Below are 7,885 nucleotides of genomic sequence, written 5' to 3' on the forward strand. Positions count from 1 at the left end.
CAAACATGTTCAAATTCCTGACTTATGGGTAGAATACACACAATTGACCATGTAGTGGTAGGCAACAGTTAATGACATGAGAGGGGTAACATATCCGACATAGCCCTCATCAGCCATCCTTGATCTTCCCTGTGTATTGTTTGTCGTGGGAAAAGTCAAACAACTACACACAGCAAAAGAGTCGACACATATTACAAACACATATCATGACTGTTGTACCTCATTGATTGGCATCTGATGTTGATACCCATTTGTAACACATTCATGCATGAACATCACGCATAATGTATTGCATGCCGTTCCAACAGAAGAACACAAATAGTTGTAACAGTCAATTCACACAGGCCATGATTTATATTTTTGTAGCATAGCCTTGCTGTCCTCTATTGGTGCAACATCTGTGCAAACATAAAAATTCCATTTTAATTACCAAAGTTTGCGCTGCTGTTGCGTCAGTTAAAAAAGCAAATCCTGCACAAAGATATTAGTAATGTGGGCCGCAGTTGCTTGGTCTACCACATGTGGCCAAACACTAGAACACACACTGCAGACCATATCATCCTATCCTTGTCTAGATATAGGCTGCATGCATGTTAAAATATAAAAAATGACGCAAACACAGTTTGAGTCAGAAATTTTTACGCAAATGCGTCGAAAAATGACTCAAACGCACAATACACATCAATGGATCCCTAGCGTTAATTCTACCAGTGCACCCCAAGCATGCGGATATCCATAGAAAATGTATTTTTCCATGTAGGCGTGGGAGTATGAGGCTTATGTAGCTTATGCGTCAAAGATTTTGACACAAACTACGTAAGCGTAACAAAATGTACACGTAAGATGGAAAACGGGGCACGAATGGGACAGGAAGTGATGTAATAGGATATCCTGTTTACATAAATGGTACAGTGGGTGTACTTTCACTTTGCATTCTGAGATTTTTCTAGACTGTGTGGCTGTGTGTTTGTCTTGCTCTCTTGTGGATTGTGGATTTTGTCTCTTGTGTGGTCTATCTTTTGTCTTTTGGTGTTACCTAACTGTATTTTGTACCTGTGTAAGTGTTTTTGTGTCATTTATTGTTGACAGATTTGTATTTGTACTGTTGGGGGTCTGTTTGTGGGTAAGATTAGTTGGGGTAGGGTCTTTCATTGGGGTTTGTAAGTTTCCTTTTTTCTACTTCCTTTTTCCTTTTTTTCTCATTTTACTGTCATATATTGTGTTTTGTACCATGTCAGGAAGGGCAAGGCTGGGGTGCATGGGTGAGGAGGAGCTTGGGGCATTTGTGTGGCTGGTGTGCCACTTCCTTCCCATGATGTTGGAGGCAGGGGGCCGTGTGATACAGAGGTATCACATGGAGGCAAGACGGCTGGGTTGGTCAAAGGTGCTGTTCCACCTAAGAAGGATATTCAACACCTCCCGGAACGAGTACCTGCTCAAGCATCGCTGGGCTGACCTGCTAGCCCGAGACCAGGACCTGCTGGACCACTGGGTGTGGTGATTGGTGGCCCTGTTGGTGAGTATCACATTGACAAATGTGTACAGTTAAATGCTCCTGATTGACATGGTGCATGCAATGTTTGTTGCCATGTGGAATGCAAGTTGAACAAACTGTTAGTGTACCAGTAATGTGATGTATTGCACATGGTAACAATGCAGTCCACAGTTTCATTGAGCCATGTCCGGCTATTATTCAGGGCCCTATGTACAAAGCTTTTGATAACTTTCACTAATATCAAAGTTTACTGAATTTTTGTGTTTACGTCAGGACAAATATTCATTCACATGGACAAACCCAAATGGTCCATTCTGCTATCAGATTGCACAATCACAAAACAGGGTCTTCTAGTGGCATCTGTTTCAAATTGGTGCCAACCCATTTTCAAAAGGGAAAGGGCCAGCATTGGATCCCTCCTCTTTGTGAATGCATGGCCACAAACAATTTCTGAGCATGAAGTTGTGCAAGGGACAGCTGACTGCTTCCAGAAATCTATTTTAGTAATGAAATAGTTTGTTAAAATACTTTCTGGACACCCCTGCTGGAATATTGCTGCGTTTCAACAAATATTAACTTCTCAATATGAAATCAGTCACAAACATGGTGGTCTGCTGAGCTCAGCAGGCCAGCATTCCTGGGAGTGCCGCCATTCCCAAGGGGTTTGCAAAATGAGACCTACCTCCTCATGATTGAAGAGGTAGGTCATTTGCTACTCTATTTATTATTTGCAAACAATGTCATTTTGAGTGTTCTACCACTGATCATCCAACTTGCTAATTGCTAGTTGCTGAGTCTTGCAATGTGTGAATCAAAATACCTGATACAGGCACATATGGCCCTGAGTGACACGTTTCAGTTGCAATTACCACACCTATGCCCATGCATTCTATGATCAGCTAATTCGATGATCAGCTAAGACACTGTCAGTATACATTCTTTCGCAGTTTTGGAACAGCAAAGTGGGCAATCCATGTTTAGCGCTACTTTGTCATCATTACACACACAGGCTCCCTGCCATCATGTTGTCATAGGGGGCACATAAAGCTTAGGAGACACTGCCAATGGGGCATATGTAACCTACATACAACACTGGCACACCTATTATGGACCACTGAAGGCACGATAATTCCTGAATGCAATTCGACCCACATGTCCATCACACAGTTACTTATTGTCCCTTGATGCACAAGCCACAATACCTTAGTCACTTATATTGCAGTGCACCAGGAAAGTGCCATTGCAATTGTCACCCAATAACAAATGATGAAATGGAGTACCATCTGAAAAGGATTAGCCACAAAAGTGTATAGTCAGGTTTAGCACCACATGATTGATAGGGCCAGTGCATGTGTGCATATGTGTGTCTATCACTCACTGGAGTGACAGTCTCAATGCACGTTTGCAGTGGTATGTCTGTTGGAGTGTCTACATGCCTGATGTGCAGCTCTATCATATAAATGTCACACACTGTGATATGTTGTTCCCACATTCGTACAATGATCAGGCATTGAGCATATATCTCCCTTCCATGATTTACAGTTGGACCGGCCCCCTATACCATTGGGGAAGTGGCTAGATTCGAGGACCCAGATGTATCCAGTAAGTGTGAAAATGTCTGGCCTGTGTTGTGATTGCAGTTGTTGTGTGATTGACTCGTGTGTGTTGGACTCATTGCAAGATATGATGAGCTGGCATGTGATCTGATATGTGACTTGACTGGAGGTTGACACAGTGTTCCATGCAGTGTTCCATGCAAGGGTTTGACATTCACTGGCAGAGAGTCATATCTTGGGAGTCTAGTGCTGCGCAATAGGCAGGGGCAGGCGAACAAGGTGATTTGTAGCCACATGTAGGCCCACATTTGATTCAGAGGTAGTCTGGTATCAGAATTTAGTCAGCAAGTCATACCCTAATTTACACAAGACAGTGATGCATCAGTTTTACACACAAGCTTGCGCATCCCAGTAATGTAATGAACATTTAGGACTGTATGGGTGACTGACACCCAGCATCTAGCCCCACATGTTGTACTCCATTTACGTGGCACTTAAGTGGTATGTTATAGGTGTGCATGCAGGTAAAGGCCAGATCTGTGCTTGCATCAATGTGGGTAATTTAGGAAATGTGTCAGTAAGATCTGATATGTGCTTTGAAGTTGATCCAGATGATAGGGATTAGTTAGCCGGGCACATGTTGAGTATTTGCTGCATTTGTATTGTGACACACTGCACTTGTTGTGCTTTGCTGTGCTGTTAAATAGTTGATGGGTAGGCTGCCTTGGCATGCCATTCCTCAGGGACAATCTATCAGCTTGTGATTTGGACTGCATGTGCAATTTGTGAGGAAGTGTTAGATTGTCATCTGTACATGCATCACACAATGATGACACTAATGTTTGCCTGTCTCTTTTTTACAGCTGCCAACATGAATACCACAGAGATCCGAGAGTTTCAGAGGCGGGCAGTGCGATACAGGCATATCCTCAATGTGGAGGCTGGGTATAGAATGATCGCAAGACGCTATCGTCGTGAGAAAGCCACTGGAGCGTGGTGGCCTTTTAGCCAAGGGGGTCCGGCATTGGCCACAACATGTGCCGCCACCACCCTAACTGCAGGCAGTGGCACAGTGGGCACCGGTATCTCTGCCACACCTACTGCACCCTCAACATCTGGAGCACAAGGCACAACACTTGCTGCACCATCTATGTCACCACCCCCAACCACAGCACCTGCAGTTGCTACTACCTCAGCAACACAAATCACCAAAGCAGCTGGTATAGACATGGCCGCATTCAGGCAGCTTCAGCAGGACATGCGTAAGGTCCTAAGGAGAATGGTCAGTCTCCAGCGTGAAGAAGCTCGCAACAGCCGAAGACTGAAATCGATTAAAAAAAACTCTGAGGAGGGCAAACCTCTAGAACAGTTTTGCCTCACCCCTAATTCTGTCCCCTCCCTCCTCTTTTCTTATACTGTTTTTTAGTGGGTTTAGGGGGTTTAGTGATAGGTTAGAGTAGGATATTAGTTTAGATAGGATACGTAGGTTGAGGGGTGGGAGGAGTTATATTATTACATGTTAGTTTGTGGGTGGGGGTTGATGTTGAGGTTTATGTGTATTCTTAAAAAAATCCTTTAAAAAAAAATATTTGATTAGTATTAGTTAGTATCTGTTTAGGTTAGTATATGTTGTCCCACATGTGTCCCGTCAATTAAGCGGGGTGGGGGGTTAGTGTTTAGAGTGTTTCGTTACATGTGGCAAGTAAGTTTAGCATAGGGTAGTTAGGGCCAGTTGTGGGTAATGTATAGTTAGGATAGGTTAGGTTAGTATAGGTGTGTGACATAGTGTAAGTTTTCTTTAGTAGTAATTTAATAAAGTTTTAGGTACTCCTTTATGGTATGTGCCATATGCTTGGGGATCTAGGCCTTTGCATGAGTGTACAGTAGCAAATTTGTGTTTGCCTGTGTAGTCCGTCCCGCATCCCCTTCCCCTTCTTGACATGTTTCTTCCCACTTCCAAATGAGCTGTCACATTGGCAGCTACAACAAAGCTACTTCTCTATGCATCTGCCATCCATTGTACCCACCACTCAAGGTGACTATGGTTCCCATGTACTGGACAGGTAGGTGTGCTTTTTAAGATCTTATCATTTGGGTCCTGTGTTGGAATCTTGGGCACTGTGGGACATCTGCCTGCAGCCTGATGTTCATGTGAACCCTGATAAACTGAGTGGTGTCAAAATCTTATGAGGTTAAGTATACAAAATTCACGCCTATGAGTTTAGATTCTACTTCCAGGTGATGTTATTGTCCAAACACTCTTACACAGCCATTCCTGCTGTATGATGTGGTTGTGGGATTTATGGTTAGAGTGCAATGTCACATACACAATGATTGTCTTGTAGTGGATGTGGCCAGCACTGAGTTTAATCTTGTAGATACCTTGGGCCTGACATATACAATTTTTACACAGCATTTAACTGTTTGTGGTGCTTTATCTTCAGAAATGAGCCAGAAGCATCACAGATGATTTTAAAATCCAGACCCTTGTGCATAGATATCAGCCCACATTATGTCTATGCCCTTGTATTGACATTCTGTGGCCATTGACATGTTACATGCATCACACAAATCTCCAGCACAGTAGATGTCACATTACACAGAGACAAAGTGGTTGTGTAGGTTCTGTTTATTTTAAAGTGCTGTAGTGGAATATTTACGTAGTCCAGGTTTGTAAGTCCATTGGTGTGACGCATTATATTGTGACGCAACACAAGTGCATTGTTGAGGGACATGTCATTGGACATGCTGAGATGACGTGTCATTCAGTGCAGGAGAACATGAATTGCCAATTGGGTAGTGAGAGACAATTGCAGTCCATAGTGGTAAGGTTAATAGTGTGTCGGAGAAGAGTGCATGTTACCAACTGTAGCAAGTCTGGCATGTTGTCAAGCACAGGACAAAGGACAAACAGTGCCCATGAGGCATGGGCTGTGTTGGAAAATGGGTTATTGGTAAGGGCAGGTAGTTACCTACACTTAGCAATAGGCCACTAACCTCCACTTAGGTCCAGTTAGGTCTCAGTAAATTAAACCTAGCTCAACCCTTGGTAGCTTGGCAACGAGCGACAAGGCTTAACTTAGGAGACAGAGTGTAAAGCATTCAAATATCACAAAACAGTAATTAAATAAAACACAGGAAATAGTTTAAAAATCCAAAACCAATTTACAAAAATAGATTATATTTTTATCTTTAAAATGACACAAAAACGAATAAAATCAGATGAGGGGAACTGGAGATATTAACGCCTAGAAACAAAAAGCGCCAATTGGGTCATCTGGTTGCACCTCGACCGGGGCATAGTCAAAGTTTACCTTCGCACTTAGTCGTTTTTCAGAAAATTTTCTTCAGCGGGACGAACCTGCCAGTCCAATCCGACCTCCTGGAGTCCTTCTCCGGATACGTGTCGCGGGTATCCTCGGTGGAGATTTTTACCTTCGGACTTAGTCATTTTTTTCGAGGTGAAAATCTTTCGACCAGGGTAAATCTTGATCTGATGTCCTTGGAGCCCTCCTCGGATACGCTGGCTGGGAGGTCCTGGTCAACTTTGTACGTTCGGACTTAGTCTCTTTTTTGGAGATTTTATTCACCAGGACGAACCCGCAAATCAGGCCGGGTCGCGGTTGAGGCAAGCCGGCTAGAGTTGCCGTGGCGGGACGGTCCCTCCATGGAGCTATTTTTCAAAAGTTCTCCAAACTTCTCCAAACTTCTGGGTCATCTCTCAGATGTTCTTTTAAGGTTCTTTTGGGGTCCACAGCTCACCCCAAGGGTCCAGAAGCTCTGAGATGATCCTTGGGGGGTGTGGACTACAACTCCCAGAATGCACATGAGGGCAAACTCCTTTTTGGCCACTGGGCAGTGGTCAGCTGGTTGATTTCTTCAGGAGTTGGTGCAGGGGACTCTGGTTAGCAATTTTTCACCTGTAGCAAACGGAGTCCCTCCTTGAACCAGTTGAGGCCAGGCAAAGTTCTTCTTGTGGTGAAGCCCAAGTGTGCAGCTGGTGCAGTCCTTCTGAGTGCAGGTTCCAGGTGCAGGCCAGGGGTCCAGCAGGGAAGTTCCTCTTCTTCTTTGGTTCTTCCTTGTTGGAATCTGTTAGGGATCTGAGGTGTGGGTGCAGGTCTGCCAGTTTTATCCTTGCTCCTGGGTGAAAAACAGTGGGGTCCTGATTCTCCAATCAGGAGCAGGGTCCTTCCCCCTGTGATGACCACTGCCTGGGAAGCAGTGGCGTAGCGTGGGGGGTGCAGGGGGGGCCGGCCGCACCAGGCGCAACATCTTGGAAGAGACTAAATCCACGGGTTAGGGGGCGCAAATTACTTGCCTTGCCCCGGGTTAGGGGGCGCAAATTACTTGCCTTGCCCCGGGTGCTGACAACCCACGCTATGCCACTGCTGGGAAGTGTAGCAAAAATCAATCCCAGGAGGCAACATTCTTCAAAAATCTATCATGGCTGAAAATGATTTTTGGAGGTTACATCTGGCTGAGCCCACCCACTGGTGTGGCTAAAAATCATAAACACACCGCTCTCCTGCCCTCTCCTAATCTAATCAAGGGGGCACCTAGTTGTCTGGGGTTGCAGGATGTGGGGGTGTTGCTGGGTTGCTTTAAATATCCTTCTCTGCCTTTGAAGACCAGTTTGGCAGCCCTCCCCCTTCCTGCCTCACCATCTGCTGAGGGGAGATTCCCTCCCACAGGCACATCTCTTTGTGTGAAGCCTGGCCACTTCACACCTCATCAAGGCAGCCTGGCCAGGCTGCCAGAGGCTGGCCAATCAGAGCACAGCAGCAAAAACAATGCAGGGCTGAAATTGGCATCTTTTCAGGTAAAGTTTAAAACT

The sequence above is a fragment of the Pleurodeles waltl genome, chromosome 4_2 (assembly GCF_031143425.1).
Source record: "Pleurodeles waltl isolate 20211129_DDA chromosome 4_2, aPleWal1.hap1.20221129, whole genome shotgun sequence".
NCBI classification, from domain to species: Eukaryota; Metazoa; Chordata; class Amphibia; order Caudata; family Salamandridae; genus Pleurodeles; species Pleurodeles waltl.